This window comes from Pantherophis guttatus, chromosome 17 (assembly GCF_059756535.1).
Source record: "Pantherophis guttatus breed Tessera chromosome 17, ASM5975653v1, whole genome shotgun sequence".
Classification (NCBI taxonomy): Eukaryota; Metazoa; Chordata; class Lepidosauria; order Squamata; family Colubridae; genus Pantherophis; species Pantherophis guttatus.
In genome coordinates, this window is record NC_142079.1 from 242,381 (window position 1) to 266,322 (window position 23,942).

The following is a 23,942-nucleotide window of genomic DNA, read 5'->3' on the forward strand; positions in this document are numbered from 1 at the left end:
TAGAGGGGAGATAAACCTCCAAGAGCCTTGGTGGTGCAGTGAACTAAAGTGCTGTTAAGTAGCACTTAGCTGCCAGCTGCCTGCAATTACTGCAAGTTCAAATCTCACCAGGCCCAAGGTTGACTCAGCCTTCCATCCTTCCGAGGTAGGTAAAATGAGGACTCGGATTGTGGGGGCAATAAGCTGACTTTGTATAAAATAGAACACCGCTTAGAGGGGGCCGAAAGCCCTACTAAGCAGGTTTAAACAAAAGTATGAAGGCTATTGCTTAACGTATTGTAAGCCGCCCTGAGTCTCCAGAGAAGGGCAGCATATAAATCGAACCAATAAATAAACAAACAAACAAGCAAGCGAACAAACAAGCAAACAAACAAACCTGAACATAGATGGCTGGAAAGCTTTTTTAAAAAAAATCTCTTGAAATTAAAGCAACCACAGAGAAAGAGCAGCCAAAAATCCTAAATCAACCAAGGAAGCTTTCTGGAAATATAGAGGGCCCCTGTGGGGTGTTGTAGGGAAGAGGTGCGACTGATTGGCAGCAGAGAACCATGGGTTCTAATCCTTCCCCAGCTAAAAAAGCTCCCTGGCCACCTCCTCCCTGCCTTGCAGCCCTGCATAGCTCAGAGGGTCTTTGCTGGGTGGGGGAGAGGGAAGAATGTAGTGAATGCACCCTGGAGAGGCAGGGGGGCCACCAGAGAATCAAACAAACACCTACAACATTTCCAATTCACGGGGGGGGGAGGGGGAGCTGCCACAAGAGGACCTTCCACAGGGTCAGGATGAAAGTGATTTTTTTCTCCACCAAGAGGGTGAGGGGCTGCACCCAGGTTCAAAACAGGCCCTGCAAAGTCCTGACAATTTCCAGGGCACTGCCCTCACCCGCTTGGGAGGTGTCCTGCTGAGGCTTGGGGTGGGGCAGTCTGCCGTGGCCCTTCTTACCCCAAAGTTGGCACTCTTCCCAGGGAGCCTGTGCCCCCCCCCCAGCACTGCATCCCCTCAGGTCCCTCCTGCAACTAACCCGGCTGGGCGGGCGCTCTGGGTCCCTCCAGCTGGGGGTCTGCAGGGGCAGCGGGTGGGGGGCAGGAGGCCCCTTCCCTTCCCTTCCCTCCCTTTGATTCAAGGTCTGCTCGCTGCTTGAAAGATCAGCATCATTTCCATACTATAATTACATTGGCCAATCGCGGCTGGTTTTACTGCTATCTTGTAAGGCTCTGTCCTGCTTGTGAGTAATTTAAAGCTGTATGAGATGTCAGCCTCCGTGAAACAATCTCTCCTCCAAGAAATACGGCCCCGGATCATAATTGATAAGTCCCATTAGATCAGGGCGGGTGGTGCCTGCACACACACACACACACACACACACACATGCACACCCTCGATTTCCCTTTTGGTTCCCCCCCACCCCCACCCCTGCAGATTTTGTCTCGTGGAGTGGCTGCTTTCCCAATGGAGCAGCCAGGAAGGAGGCTGGCTCTGGTGCAAGCAAGAGGGATCAGCGGCCGCAGGACCAGTCTGGGATTGCTGACCTCTCTTCCAATTTCTACCTCCCAGATTTTAAGCTTTCAGCCTGAGATATTGATCCCTTCCTGCAAAGCGGATGACACAGAGCCTCTGACTTCCTTATTGGGCTCAGACCATGTCCTGAATATAAAACATGCTAAGTTACATGCATCAACACACAAACATGTGCCCCATGTCCTCAAAAAGCCGTATTTCAGACATGCAAAGCTCTGACCTGCTGGGCCTTCGTTGGCTCCAGACCAAGCAGGGCCGTTATCCAATTAGGCAGCCGCGCACCAAGTGTCCTCTGTCCTGAGACGGGGAAGCACTTAATGGCTAATAAACAGGGCGCTCAGCTTAATGTGAAAGCTTATTGCAATTTAATAGGATGAGGCTTTGGCTCTGCTCTGGATGGCAGTCAGGAAGCCGGCCAGCTGGCAGAGCACAACCCCACCCTGTGGCAGCAGAGGTGATGCCCGGCCTGGCTTCCTGGCATTCCCTCTTCTTGCAGCTGTTGGCCGAGAGGCAAAGGGCAGCCTTGGCACCCAACAGCCCCAAATGGACAAGAACAGCCGGCACTCAGTGTGGACAGCCCTGGTCAAGCCAAGTGGAGGCTGCAACCCTGTCCCCATAGAGGGGCTGGGAGTGGGCATTGGGGGCCTCTAACTGAAGAATGGAAGAGGAGACAGAAAGAGCCGATTGGCTTTACCCTGGCCTTCAGGGCCACTGCGGGTGGCTTCGGCTTCTGGAATGAAACTCAACATTGAGGAGGACTAAATTTGATGAATAAATCGAAATAAATAAATAGAAAGCATCCCGACTGCAGGCCCCTTGCCCCAACCAGCTGGGTAGGCGAGAAAACGGCGGGGCAGAAAGAGGCCCATACACAAACTCCAAGGGGCAGGAGGGCAGAAGCACCCCAAAACAAGCCTAACTAAATTGCCTTGGCAATTATGCCAACCAGCAAATCACTTTCCCCAAATTGCTTCTTTGGGGAATTACTACTCTGGAAACGAAACACAAACAGATTATTAAAAAAGAGATTCCCGTTGGGAGAGAAACAGTATTTACAAGAGAAGATGTGCCTAGCTGGACTTCTAATTGCTCCTCATTATCTCATATTGATTTAATTAGCTGCTGCTCTCAGGTCTAAATTGCCTGCTGTCCTCAGCAGGGATTTAGGGGCAGGGATGTTTGAGCTGACCTGGCGGGGAGGCCCCCCTCTCCTCCCCACCCTGCTTGCCAAACAAAGCCAGCATCACCTACCTCTGATGGGGGAGGGAGGGGGGAGGGCTCAGGCTTCTTCCATCCAGATCCCGGGGGTGGCCTAGGGCTTCTCCGGGGTCTTCTGGGAGGCCTCCTTGACGGGGGTGGCAGCTGCCTAGAAGTGCACATTCCAACCGGCTATCCAAGGCTCCAGACTGTTCCGCAGGGCAAGGCACCATTTGCCACCAACCAACGCCCACCCAGATCCCCAGACCCCCAAGGCAGGTTCCAAATAACCAGCCAGGTCAAAGGCGCCATGTTCGGGGACTGGCTTAGAGGGCAGAAATGAAGCTGACCCACAGGGGCCCTCAAGTTTGTATTTGCATAATAAATGCATCTGTTACAGCTCAGTGCCAGCTTTGAGGGGGGGAGGGGCCTTTCCAGGAATAAGAGCAGACAAGAAGGATGAAGGGGGATGGTATCTAAGAATGCATGAAGGTCAGCTGAAAAGTGCAGCCGAAGGGAGGGGCAGAGGTGAGGGCACAAGCACTCACGCCTTCCTCCAGCCAGGTCAGCTGGGAGGTGGGGGGTGCAGGACACTTGGTCCAAAGGTGGGTTTCAGCAAGTTCTGACCAGTTCTGGAGAACCCGTAGTGGAAATTTTGAGTAGTTCGGAGAACCGGTAGTAAAAATTCTGACTGGCCCCGCTCCCATCTGTTCTCTGCCTCCCGAGTCCCAGCTGATCAGAAGGCAATGGGGATTTTGCAGTAACCTTCCCCTGGATTGGGGTAGGAATGGAGATTTTACAGTATCCTTCCCCCGCCACGCCCACCAAGCCATGCCATGCCCACCAAGCCACACCTACCACTGGCAGTAAAAAAACTTGAACTGGTAGTAAAAAAATTTGATTAATTTAACTTGGTTACAGTATAATCAACTTCAATTGAGATGGAGAGAAGATCAAAAAACTGGTTTAATGTTGCATGAAGAAGAATTGGTTAGACAGATAAAAGAGAAAGGCCCAATGCATATTAAGAGGATTTATAATGTTTTGTTAGAAAGAGATTCAGAAAATGAATTGGTTAAAGATTGTATGATAAAATGGGCGCAAAATTTTGGAGAACCAGTTATGATGGAAACATGGGAAAAAATATGGGTTCAGAATGTTAAGTTTACACAGTCGCAGAATTTAAGGGAAAATTTTTATAAAATGTTTTATAGGTGGCATTTAGATCCTAAGAAATTGTCATGTATGTATCCTAATGTTCAACCGAAATGTTGGATATTATCATATATGGTGGACATGCAAGAAAGCTAAGGCTTTTTGGATAAAAATTTGGTGGGTTATGCAAAATGTTTTAAAGAAAAAAATTCAATTTTCTCCTCATTTGTTTTTACTGGGTATAGTTAAGGGTTTTTCAGTGGGTGAAACAAAATTGATATTGTATATGGTGACAGCAGCCAGGTTACTGATTGGTCAATATTGGAAAAGGGTTGATATGCCTACAATTCAAGAATGGACTTTGAAGATGGCCAGTTTTGCAGAAATGGCGAAGATATCAGCATACTTAAAAGACCGGACTCAAGAGACTTATGCATGGGAGTGGAAGAATTGGATAGATTAGGTGTAGAATAAATACCAAACCAGGAAGTACCAGATAGCTTTTAGCTAAATGTTGTGTAGAAATGTATAGTATATGGGGGCAAAATAGTTTATTGTTATGTAGAAATTTATAGTGCACAGGGAGGAGAATAGAGGGGTGGTAAAGTATGATATAATACAATGTGGATGGATTTCACCTTGGGGAAGTCATGGGGAGGGAGGGTTTGGGGGGGTTAGGGAGGGATGGGGGGGGAAATGGGGGAAAAATTGATGTTTGTAAAACTTTTTCAATTAAAAAAAAAAAATTGAAACCTACCACTGACTTGGTCCAAGTCAAAATAGATGGCCGGGCCTGGGAGGAATGTGTGTGTGTGTGTGTGTTCTTCTGCCTCCTGCTATCGCTGGGCTGTGATTTTGGGTGGGCCTTTTCCAATTTGCTCAGCAGCAGATGGCTTTTACCTGCTGGAGATGGTGAATATTTGGTGCTGGCAGGCTCCAGGGCTTGCCTGTGCCAACTGGGCGGAGGCAGGCATTTGCTGTGCCAGAGACACTGGCAATCTCTGGGAAGGCAGATCGTTTAGCCGCACATTTCCATGCAAGGGGAAAGAAAGCCAGGTAGTCTCAACTAGATGCTGCCTCTGTCAGGAGAGGCCCCTTCAGCCCCCCCAGCCCCCCTGCACCAGAGGAGACACCTCTCCTACCTACCAGGGATGCTGTGGGGCTGGGTGGGCTCCTGAGAACCTGAGGGCCCAAATTGATGCTCCAAGCGACAGATGCTGCGAGGCAGAAGGGAGCCCCTCTGCCAGTCCCCAAAGTGAAGGGAGCGGGGGGAGGGGGGCAGAGGAATCAGGCTTCCCACAGTGGGCACCTAACCAAATTACCAACTGAACCTGGAGCAGTTTCTTCCAGGGACTGTGCCTTCTCAGCCCCCTCCTGGGCCAAGCCCAGCCCCCAGCCGAAGGCTTCCTTCTTTCCCCCTGCTCTTCCCAGGGGGTCTGGATCTCTTCTGAGAAGCAGGAGGGTCTGTCTATCTCCCGGAGGAGTTTCTATCCTCTTTGAGCTCATGGCGGGAATGGGGGGTGGTGGCTGTCCAAGCTGCCCAGGAGTTGAGGGGCTTTTCCTCCTGCGCAGGGGGCACTTATTGCCAAGTCCTCCTCAGGTGCAGCTCTCATGAATAAACAGTTCTTTCTGTGGCTAAAACAAACTCTCCCATTAAAACGCCCTTTATGGATTTTTTTGGGGGGGGGAAGGGCAGGGTGAAGGGAGCGAAGGTTGAGCTGCCATGCAAATTGGCCTGTTAAATAAAGAATATTCCTAGGTAAAATAATTATGCAGTGCCGTTTCCTCTCTGTGGAAGGTGCCAAAATTTATTTCCCTGATGCCAATTATCTGCTTGTTAGCACTGACATTATCACAGGCAATACACCAAAGCGATGCCGTTTGGGGAGTTTGGCACTATTCGAGAGACATCCCCCCTCCCCGCATCTCTCTATTTACTACTCCGTATAATAAATGTCATTTTTCAAATGTTAAGCTATTTGATATTTAATCTATCATTAAAGCCCTGGACGATTATGAAAATAATAGGAATACAGTGGGTTGAGTAGAAATGAAAAGGCTTACCTCTGTGGAGACATCAGGGTAGAAAATGGGTTGAGGCGGGTGCGGGGGGAGGAATCACGGAGGAGGCAAGTGGGCCTCACCGTGCTTCTCCCCGGGGGGGGGGAGGGTTCAGAAGGCCCTGATCTGCCAGCTGCGCTGGGCCACCTGACACTCCCCCCTCCGCCTGCTGGTCTCTTGCCAAGCCCTTGCCCGGGCAGAAGCCTTTGAGCGGATGTGTCCCCTTCGCCAAAGAGGAAGCCATGTCCTCCACTTGAAAAGTCAAACTTCTGGCCAGCCAGGATGCCTTTTCCCTTGACATGGCTTGTCTGCCAATGGTTGTGTCTTGGCCAAAGCTAACTGGGTAAAAAGAGAGAGACAGGGAGGAAGCCTCCAGATGCCTGGATTGGTCTTGCAAGCCAGGAGTTGAGCAGCTCAGGCCCAGAGACCCTGTGACCTTGCAAAAGATTTTGGGGGTTCTTGGCACCCCCAACATTGAGCAATGTCAAAGAAGTGGCCTCGTGAGGCAGGTAGCATTGGTTTGAGAAGATGGATAATGTGGGTTTTGCAGGTGTCAACCATGGTCTGTTGCTCACATTGACCAGTGAACCTGATTCTTGCATGCAAGTCAAGGACAGATGTCTAAACCATTGACTTAAGCTTCAGCAAATGCTGGGCTTATTATGCCCAGATGAGGAGCAGAAGCAGCTCCACTCACTTTGGCCTTCTGAAGGCTGCTGAGATAGCCAGCAGGAAGGCAGGCAGGCAGCAGCCGGCCCCAGGGTCACTCTGGACTGGGGTGGGTGGGAATCTCCTGCACAGGCCAGCTGCCCCATCTCTCCACCTGCAACCCCTTCGGGTGGCCAGTGGGATCAGGCCCTCCTGTCCATCGGCATCTCTGGAAGATGGAAACAAAACCGCCTTTCACCCTTGAAGATTTCTCTGTGATGAAGTTCAAGGCAGTTGAATTATCTGGAAGCAACAGCCACGTGATCTGTGCTAATTGGTATTGGGGTGAATTCGGGGGAGCACAGAAAATGTGGAAGTTCTATCAGGTAGGATTCCTTGGGATCCCTCTGGGAAAGGAGGTCCACAGACAGGGGAGTCAAACTCTTCCAAAAAGATTCCTCCATCCATCCAGTCCCACCCCCCAGCCTTGGGGGCTTGCAACCTGTCCTGCCCTCCCATCCTGTTCAAAGGGATGGGGAAGGGTCTGGGCCACCAAGGTGGGGGTGTGAACCTCCCCCGCCCAAAAGCCATGCTGTTGCTGAAGCACAGTGGTGGGGCCATCTGTGGCTTGTCCGCAGATGGGCACAAACTGGGCACAAAGCCCATCCTTTCTGCGGGGCATCAGACTGGGCAGTCTCCAGGCTGGAGCAGAATTGGGAATCAGGTTGCTCCCCCCACCTCTGTCTCCCCAGCAAGGTCGGTCACCAGTCGACTACGAAGCCCTCTCCTCGTGATTTCCTATGACTGGAAACTCAAACAAGGCAGCATGAATAATGCAGAGCGCCCCCCCCCCCCCGTCCTCTCACCCGCCTTCCAGTCCTCCGGGGCTCAGTGCGGCTCTTGTCTGCCTCATTAGTGGCTGTTCAGCCATTTGATTTTTGCAACAATGAAGCGCCTCGCCAGAATTTTCATACCTATTTGCGTCATGGAGTCAACACCAAGGAGAACTCCTTCCCCAAATTCCCATAAAATGTTAATGGCCTTATCTGCATATTTCTGTATTCCGAGCCCTCCCCGCCTTGGTCCCCCTGAAAAAGGGGGGAGGGCCGGGAGGAGCCAGGCGGGAGAGGGCAGGGCTGTGGCAGTCCATCCAGAGGCATGAATAACCGATGAGCAGCCAGCCGCTGGTGGGCCCAATAATGAAGAGGAAGGAAGCGCCTGCAGCGGCTGGGCCTTCAGGGGTGGTGGGGGAGGGAGGAGGACATGGCAAAGCCAATTGGGAGGGGGTCTTCTCTGTGATCAGCAGCCCAGGCCTCTTGAGCAGGTAGACTGAAGAGGGGACCTGGCAGAGGAATTGGAGGAGGAGAGCAGAGCTGGGCCTCTGGAGATGCCCCTTTTTGGATTGGAGATCCCCTTGGGGTGGAGCCAGGGCAAAGGTGGCCCCCAGCTGTCTGTAAAAGAGCTCAAGAAAAGGGGGCTGCAGCAAGAAAAAAGGGGGCACGCAGGCGTTCACCACAGGAGCCCCCAATTCCCAGCAGCCCCTTCACTCGGTTGCCTGTCTGGGCCAGAAAGGAGGGTGCCAACCAACTAAAGGCAGCCAAGAGAACTGAGCTTCCAAGCTGGGCTGCCTCCCTTTTTGCCTTTGGAATGGGGGTCTCTTAAAACCCACCTGCCCCTCCTCCAAACTGGAGACCAGCTTGCTTTTGAATAAACCACCATGGCTGGGTCCACCCAACTTCCAAGCCCAATAAGTTAGCTAACATGTGAGACAGGCTGCAGGGTATCTGCCATGGCGGGGGGGGGGGGGGGTCGCCTTTGTTCAGAAGTGCAGACTGATCTCTTGCCCCCCATCAGAATGAGGTTCGAAAGGGGGCACTTTAATTGCAACCCCTTTCAAAATTCAGATGTTTGGTCTGTGACCCAGGAAGCAACTGCCTAATTGCTCCAGATGACCCAGCCGAGAGGTCCAGCCTTCAGTCAGGCTTGCTGCGGTTTCTGCCAGCCGCCAGCCCCTCCCACCTCCCCTTCTTGCTCCCCTTCGGAGAGGAAGGCAGAGATTCCGGAGAGAATCCCCACCCTGACGTTAATTAGCAACCATCAGCTAACCGAGGGCAGGAAGGATACAAAGTCTTCTGCGGCCAGGGCTGGCATGAAGGCTGGCCCCGCCGGGAGGCTGCCGCGTTCAGCACCAGGACCAAAGGCGCCCTCAGCCCTTCCCTGGCCTCGGGTGGGGAGCCAGCCAAGGAGAGGACGGAGGGGGCAGCGGGAGCGCCAAAGCGCGGCTCCCCTCGAGCCCCCTCGGGAACGTCGAGATGCCGGAGGAGCCGCCGGAGGAGGGGAAGGGCCTCCAGCCGCCCCGCGCCTCCACCTGGCCGGCCGCTGCCTCTCCCGCGAGGCTCCCCGGAAAGGGCCGGGGGAGGAAAATGGGGGGCAGCGGGTAGGAAGCGGCTGGGGCTGCCGCTGTACAAACCGGGGAACCTTCGAAGCTCCGCCCAGGCAGACTCGAGCAGGGGGCCCCATCCCGAACCCTGAGCCCGCTTTGGAGGCGGAGGGCTTCCATTCCAATCCGTCTGCGTGTCGTCAGAGGCCCTTCTCAACGAGGGCTTCCTGGAATTGATATTTAAAATCTATAGTAATAAGGCTTTAGTCTTTAAAATCTTACTCGTGTCTGAGGACTGACAACTGCAAACCGCCGCAGCTAAAAGGGCAGCTGAATGTTTGCTCTCGCGCAGAGCTCAAGCGGCAGCTGAGCCGGTCTTGTGCTTTGCCTCCCCGCTTCCTTCTCGGCTTCTGCTTCTCCTCCTCCTCTTCCTCCTCTGCCGGGCCGTCAACTCTTCGGCTGGCTTAACGGGGGCTTCCTGGGCTTTGTGAATTAGCCACCGGTTCCTCCGAGAACTGCGGAAGGCGGTGGCCTCGTTTGGCAAATGCTTCTGCTTTTTTCTGCTCTGGGATCTGGTCTCAATTCCTGGGCTACAGCAGAGGGTTTTGCAAGCCAGGTCGCTGAGGGAAGAACAGCGTTTTGCATCCTGTTTTCCCAATCGTAAATATTTTCTACTTATGACATGTAAGTCTGTGGCCATCGTTGGCAAAACTCTCTGATAAATTACCAAAGACGTAAGCAAACTCGAGTGATTTACACAGTGGTGTTTGTCTTTAATAATGTTTTGTCTTAGATTTTTGTCCTAATTATAAATCATTTGCAAAGACAGCTTAAAATATAAGCAAATCTTATATGGCATTCTTATTATCTACTTTATATCTCAAAGCACAAGATTTACTGGGCCTCATTCTGGGAATTAAGCAAACTCAGAAACTAAGTAAATGCAGTAAAAATTATAGTTTTGTCATAAAAGTTTGATTGATCAATGATTATTGTAAAACTGTGGTAAGTATGCAGATGCCAGCATAAATCTGCAATGGGACACAATTTATTATACAAAATACTATATTTCCTCCAAATTTGACCATCACATTAATACAAAAATGACAGATTTACTGTGGTTTTAGCTTAATTAACTCTATATGACTATATGTACCCTTATAATGCATGTTTCCCATGGTCTTTGGCATACATATTTTGTTTTCCTCTTTTCTATTGTAGTTAAAGAAATATTGAATCTTTCCAATAATTCTAAGTCAGCTCCTTCTCTTTCGCCTGAAAGGAGCGTGGGTGGGGAATTTGCCCCTTGTCTGTCTTTCTCTGAACAGCATGAGGGCGGCTGGCTGGAAAGGGGAGGGGGGGCGCCCACCTCCACTTCCAGAAGCTGTGCACAGCTTCATACACCAATGAGAAACAAACAACTGGGGGTCCCCTGGCCGTGCGTCCCTCTTGGCCGCACCTGGGCACCTCCATCACCTGGGCAAAGACTCTGACCACTCCCAGGACAGCGGGCAGCAAGAAGGGTCTGGTCAGAAGCAGAAAAGGGCTTGGTAGCCCCTTTTGTCTTGGCCTCTCCCCCACAGCTGCAGCAGGAGGCCCGGCTTTGGTCCCCTGCTATTTTGGCAAGTGGGACTGGATTTCCTGCCTGGAAGAAAGTCCACTGGGCACCATCATGTTTCCAATAGCGTCTTCCTGCTTTCTTGCTAAACGGCTGCCCTTAAACACATTCCAGCAAATGAGGATGCCCAGATTAAAAAAAAAGAAAGAAAGAAAAAAGAAAGAAAGAAAGAAACCGCAAAAGCGAACTGCTTCTAATTGTGACAGTAACTCACTAGGCCAAAGCTGACATGCCTCTAATTGCTGCTAAAATTGTCTCTGTCTTCTAAAGTGCAAATTACCACCCGAAATGACAGGAATAATGAATGAGTAACTCTGATGTAATGCAACAATTAGCCCTTAAAGACACTGTCTAATATGCTAATGCTGAACACCCACTCCTCGTTATTAAGTGGCTGATAATTATTTAATTATCTATCTGCCAGGATGATTTACTTGGTTTGTTTAGCCGCAGATGCAGGGCAGTTGCCTCCGCATCGGAGGTCAGAGCGAGGGTGCCATTCCTCCACAGTGGGCGGGCGGCAACTCCATGGTTCCCCTGGTTTCCTTGCCAGGCCTCCACCTGCGGCTGATTTGCCCAAGTTGGCAGCTGCAGGTGAGCCTGGAGGAAAGCCAGCGGGCAACCCGACTGCCCAGGTCCTGCTGCTGCCAAACCAGCAGCCCGTCAGAGACGCCTCGGATGGGTGATTGCTGGATGTTGCAGCTCGCCCTGCTGCGAGCTCATAGAGGCTCTTTGGGCACGGAAGGGCCTCCTTGCTTGGTCCCCTTGTCTGACTCCGCTTGTGGGAAGGGTGGGGACAGCTGGGAAGCTCTTTGCCCCTCACCCTAAGCCAACGATATCCTCGATGGGCTTTGTGCAACCAGGGCTTGGCCAGCATTGGAATCTCGGGAATTGAGACTTGGGTGCCTGTCTCAGGGAGACTCTGTGTTTGGCACCAAGCTGGCTGATGAAATCTCCGGCCAACAGGGGACTGTCCGGCCAGTCACGGTTCCAGCAGAAGCCCTGCTGGAGCTGCCAAATGGGCCCAGGTTTTGCAGCTGCCAGCCAAATCCAACCCACCCAGAGAGGGTCTGCAAACCTGATAATGCAGAGATTTGGTCATCAGCTTTGGGGTGCTCAGGTGAGGAGGAGAGCCAGGCTGCAATCCTAACACCATTAGCATCCAAAAGGAGAGGATTGCAAGATTTCAATCTTTTCCATCCTGCGTGCTCTGTGAGGCTTTTCTCTCAAGGAATTGCTGCCTTCCTCAGCAGAGGGGAGTAGCTGTAATTGGCTGGTAGCCTTGATGCCTTTTCAGATAGACAACTTGCCACGCTCAGGGCCACTAATGCCCTCTGGACATCATGGCTCTGCTCTTGTTCCCTGCTTATCCCCGTCTCTCATTGGCTAATTTTGCCTGATGAACTTTGATGGGGCTTTGATTAGGCAACGCAAAACATCCTCTCCAGACAGCTCATCAAGCTGCCCCACAGGTGGGGGTTCTCTTTGGGAGCAGATAAGGGGTTTTGCTCCTTCCTCCTCATAGGAAGAGCAGGGGCTGCTATGCAGGAAGCAGCCACGGGCTACGCAGCTCCCCTGTTTTCCTTGGCCAGAAACACATTCCTAGCCAGGTTAGGCACTAGTGTGTAGAGTTACACGGTGTAACTTACACCCTTCACCTCCTTTTCTATCCCTGCCCACATGAAACTTATCCCCAAGAAGCTGCCTCTCTCTGATGAAGTCCATCTTTCCTTGAAAAAGGGGATTTTCTCTTGTTAGGCGTTGAGGTTGTGCATTTATAAATCCATGCTACTGACTTTCCTTCCTTTTGGCTTTATAATTAGCTTTTTATTTCTAACAGATGTGTTGATACCCCGCCCATCCACCCCAGTGCTACGTCTCCAACGGATCTGCTCTGTGATGGGCAAAATATAAAATGCAGGATGGAGGGGTGGGGAACCTTGGCTTCCTGGATCCAGAAACAAAACTTCCTTGGGGGTGGGGATGACGACCCTCCCTTTGTGCCACTGCTCTTGTCCTGCATGGACTGAACTCATCCAGGCAAGCCCTGGCCTGCAACCTGGGGGCAGAAAAGGCCTGCTTGGAAAGAGGAAACGCTTCTTCTGTAGTGCATCTCTGTCTGGTTGGCTCTGAAGGTCAGGCTGCCAGACCCATTTCCAAGCAAAGCGCAGCCACTGGACTGCTGGGGGGAGTAGGGGGACAAGTACCCCCCCCCCACCATTTCCTGCAGGCCCTGGGCTTTGGCAGCTCCTCCCTCCCTCCCTCCCTCCCTCGGCCGTGCTGGCCCCTGGCTACCTTCAGAAGCTCCAGACGTCAGTCAGCTGGAATCTGCTTTCTTGTGCATTGCTGCTAATAAATTGGAAATGCCACCTTCTCCCAAACTGCATTATTACTGTTTATAATTTTGATTGTTCATTTGCATACGAAAATTAGTCTTGTGACATGCGTGAATTTTATCTTATTCCTGAACTAATTATAAACAAGAATGCCACATTATTTACATAACTAATTATTGTTCCTTCTGTTCTCTCTGGTGTTTGTTTGTCGTATTTTTGGGGGGAAGGCCTCTACTCTGCTCTACTTAAAGCCACAAATCAGAAAAAATATTCAAAGGTTCCTGTATTTCTTACGTTTGTATCAAGTGTAAATTCATTTGAATGGGAGACAATGAACATTTTCATTTTAATAGGCTTAAATTGGCTTGATCTTACTTTGTAGTTAATTGGAATAAATCATTCTTGTCTAGAATGGGTAGATTTTTCCAGCCACAAATTGCAAAGGCTTATTAACCTATAATCGGCCATGCCTTGCCCATAAAAAGTGTGTTTTCTTCAGAAAAGGAGGACCAACTGCTTCCTCTTGGCCATCTCTCCCTGGCTGAGGCTAGGGCTGGGCATTTGGCTGCCTTCCTGGCAGAGGCCTATAACTCATCACTGAGATTGCACCAGTGCCCCCAAGTGGGCAGCCCTTCTCCAGAGAACGGAAATGCCAAGTCTTCTCTCTCTCTCTCCTGGCACCATCCGTCCCACACACTTTTTTTTCTTTCCAGAACCCACACTATGAAACGGGGGACATCAGGTGGGATGGGCCTGGAAGAGGCACCCCAGTTCTGCAAATGAAAGGCTTCCCGAGCAAGCCGGTCCTGCAAGCCAAGCCATCTCCTGCGGAGCCCAGCTGGATGGGAAGCAGCAGGCCGGCCTTGGGGGCCTCCAGCCTTTGGAGTCCCACAGGCAGCGGAGTCCCTGGAGAGAGGCCAGAACCGCCTCCCAGGGACTCAGCAGGGAAAGTGAGCGATTGCCTTGGCTTTTCTAAAAGTAGGGAGGGAGGGGACCCCTGAAGTGCCGGGCTTAAAGCCCAGGACAGCTTCCCAGGAAAAGGCAGTGGGGTTCCTTTTGGAGCCACTGCCTCGCTCTTCAGCCTGCTCCTCCTGCACCCACGGGCTCCACGGAAGAAGAGGGGCCTGGCTTCTCCTTTGGCTCAGGGGCTTCCCTTCTTCTGAATCGGAAGCCAGCCGAAGGCTCCAGCCCTGCCGGGAGCTATTTTCTCCCGTGAAAGAGCTGCCAAGCCCAGCCCACCCAGGCTGGCAATCTACGGAGGGGCGGCTAATTGGCTGTAATGGGATTAGGAACCTAATATGCTAATGTTTGAATGAGAATTTAATAAACTCTAATGTGATCGCAGAACACAGCTCTGCTTCACATACGGCGGCCTGCCGGTGGGAAATGGGCAGCTGTGATTAGCCAAACAAAGTGGGTTCATTACTCTGCCAGGTACTTCAACACATTTTTAATCAAACTATTCAGACATGAAAGGGAGTCTATTTGCACGGCAACTTTGGGCTGGAGGAAGCCAAGAACCAGCTGAGATGCTCCCAGGAAATCCTGAAGGGCAGAGAAGAAACCAAGGCAGCTTCTCCAGGAAAGAGCCTCTGAAGTGGGGCTCCCCATGCCTCAGCGGCTGCTTCCACACAACAAAGGTTTTCCATGCTTGAGAATGATGGAGGCCGCACCAGTGGAGGGGGGGGCAGCTCAAATCACTCCTCGGTCTCAGTGGGACGACAAATGCGTGGGTATTCGCAGCTCCTTCAAGGGGAGCCATTTCTCCCCTGGGCCATTGAGGCTACTGAGGGGGCCCGGCCCAGAACTGAAGCACCCCAGTCACGTGAGGGGTCTGGGCTGCTGGGATGAGGCTTGCCTGGCAGTTGCGCTTGGAGGACCCAACCATCTCGGCTCCTTGGGCTTCCCCTTCTGAGAGCCACTCCTCTCTACTTATGGATGCAGTAGTGGGCCTCCACTGGTCCGGTTGGCCTTGGCTCTTCTGTAATCCATCACCTGGGCCAATACTGCTCAGATAGAACCTCAAGGCTGGTTGTGGACCTCCCCATAACAGAGTCTTTCTTCTCTGGGAAAAAAGGGCCGTGGTGGAGCAGAGAAGCTTGGGGGTCCTGCTTGAAGGACAGCTGGATGTTGAATGTTTTCCCTCCATGACTTCCAGCACATTTCCGGAAATCAACCCCTTCCCTCCTTCCTTCTCCTTGCCCTTCCTTCCTTCCCTCTCTCCCTGGGGGACTGGTGGGCTTCTGCAGCTTTCCCTTGATTTCCGCTTCCTTCCTATTCCTGTCACTCACATCCTACTTAAAGATGGGAGCCCTCCTTAACGCGGGTGATAGCAGTGCATTATTCAGAGCCTCTATGCATAATGTAGGCTGCACACTGGAGGATCTATATTTTAAAAATCAATTCCCTCTCAAAGGGCGTAGGAGGAAAGGAAGCGTGTTATGCATCCAGGTCACGTGCCTGATCAGACCTGGCACAAAGGCTCCTCCTGATTGCCTGAAAGCCGAATATTGACCTCACTGGGGTGAGGAGGCTTGTAACCCTTTCCATCTGGGTTATTTTGGGGCATTTGCAGCGGATGTTCCTTAAAACCCCAGGAAAAGCCCAGCTACCTTTACCTCGGCTAACCTCTGCTCACCCAGCAGCTTTTAAAGCCTGGTAGTCAGGTTTTGTTTACATTGCCACTTACAAATTGATATCTCAAGTTGTGTTAATCTGCATATTAAACTGTGGTATATTAAGAAGGCATTCACAAGTTGCCCCTTTCCCAGAAGGCACAACAGTACCGATCGTGAAGGAGGCCTAAGTAAGTGGAATTAGCGACTGGGAAACTGGGGAGTCGCATTGAGTCATTTTGACGGCATTGTTGGAGGACTTTATCCTGGGACGTTTTACTGCTGAAACACAATTTTGAAAAATGTTCTGAAAACAAATGTCTGTCTTCTTTAAAAAAAAAAAAAAGCATGCAAGTCTGGAAACATTTTCAGATAATCTCAAAATTGACTCTCATTATGTTCTGTTTGTCAGGAAAGATGCATTTAAAATGGATACCAAATAATGTTCTTAGATGATAACCAGCCCAGTTCAAATCATCAAATTTATTTTATTTATTTATTGGATTTGATTTGTATGCTGCCCTATCTCCATAGGACTCAGGGCGGCTCACAACAATTAAAATCAACCAGATAAAAACATATTAAAATACAATTAAACGTATATTAAAATTCATTAAAATAATCAAACCCCATCAGCCCAGGCTAGGCAATTTAAACAGCCATGTCTTTAGTTCGCGGCGGAAAGTGCGAAGGTCAGGGGCCAACCGGAGCCCCAGGGGGAGTTGGTTCCAAAGGGTGGGCGCAGCCACAGAGAAAGCTCTACCTCTGGGGGCCACCAGCCGACAATGTCTAGCCGACGGCACCCGGAGAAGGCCCTCCCTGTGAGAACGCACCAGGCGATGGGAAGCCGTTGCTGGTTGCAGATGGTCCGACATATATCCTGGGCCTAAGCCATATAGGGCTTTATAGGTCATCGCCAGCACCTTGACTCTCACCTGGAGGGCAACCAGCAACCAATGCAAGTCATGCAGGAGAGGTGTAACATGGGAGTATCGGGACCCTCCCATCACAACCCGCGCGGCCGCATTCTGTACCAGCTGAAGCCTCCGAGTGGCCTTCAAATGCCAATGGTGACAGTCCAACAAGCCGCCATTTTGCCTGAGGGAGGGCGGGCTGGCTGGCACTTTGCACCTTTGACTCTGGGCAACATATCAGTGGTCTGGAGTGGGGCACAACCTCTCCTCAAACATATTCAGAGACACTTTTGCATCATGGATCGATGGCGTGAGCCAAATGTTGGGTCTTCAGGACAAAAAGATGTTAAGAAGTGAGGTCCAAACAGCAACATGGAAGAGAGGGTCTCCGTCTTCCCAATAATCTGGGGACTCCAGAGAGCTTTTCCTCTTGATTTCTGGAAGAAATTGTATCCATCTGATAAATTTGAAGCTCGTTTATTTAGAAATTTATCTCTATCAAATTAATTTGTCGATCAAATTAGCCAATGAAGACGGAGATGTTTGGTGGGAGGGAGCCAGTGAGGGAAAGGAGTCTTTCATAGCAGAATTATGGATGGCTGCCCTATTAATCACTCCCAATAATTATTTCTGCTTTGGCACTATCTTACACACTTTCCTGGCCCATTAATTACCTGAAAATTATTATTTGCTTCTCTTATAAATTACCCACCATTCCTCTTCTCTCACTCAACTCTGGTTTGCTCCTATGCACGGGCACACACACACACACACACACACACGGACAGAGAGGTGTATGTTTGTGCTTGCACACATGCACACACTCTGGGCTGATTCCTCAAGCGTTTCTACCATGGGATAGAGAAGAGCATGGTGAGATGTATCCATGTGTCATGGCACACTACTGTGGACGCTATTACGGATCCCCCTCCCCTTCCCCTCCCTCCCTGACCAAGGCAGAACTGCTGCCCATTCTCCAGCCCCGGAATGGAACAACTGGCCACAGCCAACACACTGCGGCCAATTCGCCACAGGACAATTTAACAATTCAATTTAACTTTTAAAATAAATATAAAAAATATTTTAATTTTTATCATTCACACTTCATTCTGTCCCATCTTTTCCATCCTTTCTTTAACGACTGTATTCCAGCATTTCTTCAATATTAGTGTAGCTCTTGGTCCTGTGGCGAGCTGGCCGTGGCAAAGGTCCCAGAAGGTCTTGCCAGGGTGACCCCCATGGAGAGGGGAGCCCCTTTCCTGAGAGGCCGTCCGCAAGAGAGATGAGTGGGTTGGCATGCTGTTCTTGTCATGGGGGTGGGGGGTGGGGAGGGCAGCCGGCACCACTTCTGACCTGAAATTAAAACAGTTGGGGAAGGGTTATTTTCTAGAAATAACCAGGAACGTTGCTCAGAATGGAGCAGCAATGTGGTTCTGCATCAAGAAGGATGAGCCTCCCTCCAAACCAGAAGCTGCCTAGCCTCCCAAGCTGGCCCGCAGCGCCTTTTCCTCACCCCGGGTGGACGATCCTGTCTGGCCACCCCGGGCTCCATCTAACCTTTCTTGCCAGGAGCTTTGGAGTTTGGGCTGCTTGGAGGCGCTCTCTGAGGTCCTGATTCCTAGCCACCTGTCCCTCTGTGCCCACTAGCTTCCCTGCCAGAGGCAGGTGATAACGACGGTCACTAAGTGAGGAGCAGCTTGCGGCAATGGCAGAAATGAATGGTTCAGCAAGTGAAATGCACTTGAGAAGATGGAGAAGTCTGGGGTGCTACAGAGGCTTTGAGGGAAGACTTCTGTCTCTAAAAGGGGCCAGATAAATGATGCCTCTATAAAGGGGCTGCCCCCCCCTCACCCCCAAGGGCTTCCTGTCCCTTCTGAGGCTGCAGGGAGCAGCCAGCCTCTCCGCTGGGGCCAAATCACCCACTTGCGGGAGGGCAACGGAAGCTCCTCTTTCTTTCTCTGCTGCGGCTGGAACTGTCTCAAGGTCAGAGAAGGACCTTGATCAACATCGCAGACAATATTTTGTACATTTCAGGGATGAATATGGAAAGGAGCCGGGTGGGAGGGAGAGGCATCTCATTAATGAAACAGCACAGGGTTCAGCATCAACTTTGGACGGGCTTGTCCCTCCTGGTAGGTTGATGCTTTCCCAGGAACATGAAACATCCAATTAACTAACCATTTTTGCATCGTCTGAGTAGCAGTTTGAAAAAGGTGAAAGGTTGGCATAATCTGGGGGCCATGCAATATGTATGTGTGTGTGTATGTGTGTAGAATACATACATACGTACATACATACACACATACATCCTTTTATATATATTTAGAATAGTTTGTTATATATATATATATATATATATATATATATATATATATATATATATATATATATATATATTTGTTTATGTAAGTTTTCATGGGTATATATGTGTGTACAGTTAATATCTCGGGTTTCTTCCCATGTAATTGTAAACAAATCCCTAAAAGGGTAGTAGCGACATTTTGACGAAATCACATTCGTCATCTTCTGGCTAAAGTTCTCGGTTTGGTGCTTATGGGCAAACCATTTTTTTATGGGTTTGCCCATAAGCACTAAACCGAGAACTTTAGCCAGATTTTGTCGAAACGTCACTACTACCCTTTTAGGGATATGTTTACAATTACACGGGAAGAAACCCGAGATATTAACTGTACACACACACACACACACACACACACACACACACACACACATATGGTTTTCTCCAATATCTATTTAATTACTGGAACAAATGTTTGAACATTTTAATATAATAATTTAGCAGGAGGATAATTGTGTGATTACAAATGCACTTTGACCAGGAGAGAGTGAGCAGATGAAGCTTTTTTTAAGCTAAAACGAACACTCAAATATAAAAGGGAGAAGAAACAGAGCAAATTTAAACTTGGTTCTCAGGGAAGGTGTATTCAGTTTTCACCCTCCGTTCATTCGTCAAAAGAGTCTGCATCAAAGATAAGCAGAGAACTTTGCACCGAGAATCTTGTACACCAATTGCAGAAAGCTTTTTTTCTGGAGGGCAGGGGCTGCAATGTTTTCAAGCTGCTGGGATTGGAAGCTGCAGCATTGCTGGAGCTACTGGTAATCAGCCATCTTGCCCACCCAGGGCTGCCCACATCTCTTGTTGCCACACGGAGGACAGCAGAGGGTGCAACCAGGCAGGTTCACAGTTCATGCCCTGGAGTGCCAGCTGCTGTGCAGAGCTCGGAGATGGGTTGGCATCATTTTAGGAGTGATAGAGTCAGGGCAGTGTTGGGAGTGGCAGATGGAAGGACCTGACGTGCACGAGGGAAAGGTGCCGGTGATGCTCAGGGCAAGGCAGGCTCAGTGATGTCCAGCTAGTAGTGCCCAGGGCACGAGGCTCAACCACTCCCAGGGTTAAAGTGGGTCTCCTGGGGCTCTGTGTTGACCTGCTGGGTGGATCTGCTGCTAAGAGGAAGATGGCAATGCTGGAGCAGCAAAGTGAAAATGTTCCAGGAAACTTGCTGAAACATGTGTGTCTCGGGTGATAATGCCAAGGTGTGCTGGTGAGGAAGGGAAAGGAAGGGAAGGGAAGGGAAGGGAAGAGAGGGAGGGAGGGAGGGAGGGAAGGAAGGGGCAGCGTCCCCTCTGGGGTGCCACATGGGCGAACTAATTAAACCCTCATCCTCCCCACAGATCCCAGGTGCATGCAGAGAGAGGCACAGTGTTGCTGCTGTTGGTACGAGGCTGCCAAGGCACACCCAGGGAGCCCTTAATCTACGGGTCGCTGACATGATAAACAATAATGTCTCGTTTGGAGCTGTTATAACTTATCTTGTTAATGGGTAGTTTGGGAGCCTGTAATTGGTGATTTGTGCACGGACTGTCACAAAATTTTAAAACACGTTTGCCATAATTTCTGGGGTGTTTGAACAGCAACTGGCTCACAAGGCCAACAGGGAACCACAAAGAAAACTCCACCTAAGGCTCAGGCGGGGGGGCGGGGGGTGGGGGGAGCAGAGAGGAAGCTATTCCTTCCCAGACACACACACACACCCCTCACACAGGCATATTCTGGAAGGCTTTAGGCATCCCAGGTTGGCAAATCTGACCAGGCTCAATAAGGAGGAACATCTGGGTCAGTCTGACCGAAGCTGAAGGGAAAGCCCCAAGTGGCGGCTGGAGAGGCCCACTCGGCTCCTTCTTCAGGATTTCCAGGGACTGGCAAGAGCTCCAAAAAGCCCTTGATGGAATGGCAGAGAAGAGGCCAGAGGGAAAAGGGCTAAGGGGGGGGGTGTCCTCTCTGGTTACCCAAGAGGCAGAGGAAAGGGGTGACTTTCATATTTCTGAAGAGCCGTATCTCTTCTCCTCCAACCACCACGCTCAGCTGGGACTCAGGCCAGGACTTCTGGGAGGGGCTGGGGGGAGGGTCCCACCAACATTGCCAACCTTTGCTCAGGCTAATGGATGGGGTGGCAGGGGGCAAACTGGGGCCCTCCCCACCTTCTTGGCCTGTTTTCTGCTGAAGCACTAATTAAGAGCACCTACCCTTATAGTCAGCCCTGCTTCATTAGAAAAACTGTAGAGCGAGTGTCGATGTGTAATTAAAATTATGCATATCTTTTTTAAAAATAGCTCTTTTGAAATAGAGCCCCAGTCATCCATAGCTATTAATTTAATCAGCCAATTTTGCTCAGGTGAATTCCTCCCTCCCCTCCCCTCCCCTCCCCATGCAAAAGAGCAGGAGGATTTTAACCGATTAAGTTACCATAGCAATGGAGCCCTTCTCTTCTCCCCACCCTGCAAGGGCCCTGCCAGCTCAGGAGCTCAAGACCCCCACCCATACCTCTCCCCCTCCCCCACGTCCATTTCCCCCTGCCTGCCTGGGTCGGCCTTCTGTAACGCCAGATACATCCCAGAAGGAAAGCACAGATTTGCAGAGGGAGGGGGTTAAACCCCTGGGCCAGGGGGCCTCTCTGAACAGCAGTCTCTCCCCCCATTTGTCAACACCCTGATGTTTGTCCTCTCTGTGGCATGTTTAGGAAATGCGCAGCCACTGAGTCTCTTGCAGGTGAACCAGCTAAGCCTCATTCGATGCTACAGGTTGTAAATTTTTGTCACCAAATTTTGCTGGCTCTTGTCAGACTGCTGGAGGTTTCGGCTTCTCCACCCAGAGCAAGGAGGGAGCTGCACCAGGGGCCGGGAGGGAGATGCTTGGCCATCCCGGGAGCCCAAAGCCTGACCAAGAATCTTCCTGAGCAAAACCTGCTGTGCAGAAGCTGAGGAAGGGAAAGAGAGGGAGGGGAGGGAGGGGAGGGGGACAGCCCCAAGGGAGGGGGCTGAAAGGTCGGGAATTGCCTTCTGCCTCCTCCAAACCCAAGAGAGCAAGGAACCCCACCTGGCCAGAAGGAGAGGAAAGGGGAGTTGCCCGCCAGAAGAGCATCTCATTAGGAATGCAGGGCGCATCCCAGTTGCTGGCGCATTCTGCTGCAAGAAACTCGGAAAAGACAAGAAAAATGAAGGCAGGTGCAATCTCATTTTCTGAGGGCTGCAAGTCAGCCAGGAAGCGGCCATTATTCCATCGACTCTGTCGGCATTAAGTTATTTCCTTCACTAAAGACGGGCGGGTTCATGAATATCTATTGAGTTCCAGGTAGTGGCGTCTGGCAGAGAGCGCCTTGCTGATTGTAGCTTTATATTCCTCCGACAACACACCTCAATCTCCCTCTGAAGTGAAAGACAATAGTATTTTAAATTGGTTAATAAATCTCTAGATTGATGCTCCAGAAAGGCCTGGTGACTTCATCTCTATTACATGAATAAAAGTGATAAGGCCTCTGCTACAGAGGGGCTCCGAATTGGGGGACACCCTCCCCCCCATGTCCTTCAGGCCTGCAGCGCCTCAGCTCCAGAAAGGGTTCCAAGTGGCACAGCCGTTGTCATCCAGGGAGGATGACGGTCTCCCATGGAGACCTTCCGGGGCTTCCCTACCCTCGAGCAGCCGATGCCCAACAGAGAGAGTTCAACTTCTGCCAGCTACTTCACTGCCTTCTCCTCTGGCCAAAGCTTGGCATCCTCTGTTCCTCCTCCTTCTCCTTTCCCCCTTGCTGCCCTTCTGCTGCCCAAAGCCCCCTTCTCCAAGGTAGGAAGGCATCCTCAGGATGCACACAAATTTCACCGTTCCTCAATTGAGGGTGGCATTTCTGGACCCTCATCTGGAACTCCATCATTGCGGTGCGACCTCCCGCTTCCTGCCAAACTGGCACAACTTCACCTTGGCTCTGGTTCGGCTGGCCAACTGGCCCTGGGAGAGGTTGGGGAGAGGCACCTTCCAGGCCAAGATTTGAGCCCAGTTAAAGGATCCTGATCAGCAGTGCTCTTGCATGCTCCTTCTATTCCTTTCCCGATCATCTTTAACCTGACTCTGCCAGTGAGGTTCTCCTGATTTTTAATGAAGGCAGAAATACCAGCAGGACACACAAATGGCAGATCAACCGGCAGGAGCCAAGCGGTGCCCCTTCTCCGGTGAGGTCAGCCTGGCATTAGGGGGGTTCCTGGAGGCTTCTGCCTTTGCCTTCCTCCGGTCTGGATTAAATGGCAGCTGTGATGCAGACTCTCTTGACTTTGCGAGAAAAGTACACCTGCTAATTCAAAACAGTTATGTTAGCCGATATAAATTTATTTAGTGCCATAAATTACATAATTGAATTTTTATTTCCTTCATATATTTGAGTGAAATAACTAATATTTTGAATCTGCTTGGCCTGCATATGTCTTTCACAGGAACATATTTTCTGTAATATTATGCCTGTATAAAGCTGACATTTAAATGGTTTAATAAATGAGCTGTTGTTTGACTTGTTTCAGATTCAATACATTCTGGTACATTAATAAAATATATTTCATAAAGCAACTCAATAGACCAAACCCTTGATTTATTAGCGATACTTTTGCTATTAGGGGGACAGATATTCAAAATGTCATTAAGGTTAAAATAATAATCAATCACACTAATTAGGCTCAATTTTTCATATGCAAATGTAATTAAGCATATATTTCTCAAGAACCTTAAAGAGAATTATTGAAGCTGGAGATAGGATCCTGGGTGGGGGAGAAGAGAGATCCACTAATGGAACAGCTGTTTCCCCACTTAAATCTGCAACCAGATTGATTTGGCACTTTGCATTCTGCCCAAAACTCAGGCCAAAGAGCAGCACTCAGGAGATGCTGACCCACACGGTGCAGAGCAGACTTCACAAGTGGTTGGCTTGGCCCGGTGGGTTTCAAACCTTGGGATCCTTTGGGGAGGAGTCAATCATTTCTGCCCCTCTCTTACCCCTCCCTGGCAGTGGCGCTGGGCTGGGCCGGGCCACTTGGCAACCAGGAGGCTGCAGGCCTTGCTGGTTGGGCACAACCCATGTTCTGAGTCAGTGGTGAAATCTGAACCGGTTTACTACTGGTTCTCTACATGTGCATGCATGCTGCTTGTGCATGTGCAGCGCGCAC

At 50.5% G+C, this 23,942-nt stretch overlaps 2 long non-coding RNA genes across 2 annotated transcripts in view; one reads left to right on the forward strand and one right to left on the reverse strand.

Annotated features, from left to right (window-relative positions):
* LOC148111641 (uncharacterized) overlaps nt 1–9,498 on the reverse strand; it is a 28,337-nt gene extending 18,839 nt beyond the window's left edge. The window contains exon 1 of the long non-coding RNA XR_015730282.1: nt 9,239–9,498. This is a non-coding gene — a long non-coding RNA (uncharacterized LOC148111641). The remainder of the gene's footprint in view (nt 1–9,238) is intronic.
* Nucleotides 9,499–9,513: 15 nt separating this feature from the next.
* LOC148111642 (uncharacterized) lies at nt 9,514–13,080 on the forward strand. Its single transcript, XR_015730283.1, has 2 exons — nt 9,514–9,640; nt 12,415–13,080. It is a non-coding gene; the product is annotated as an uncharacterized LOC148111642 (long non-coding RNA).
* Nucleotides 13,081–23,942: the final 10,862 nt, after the last annotated feature.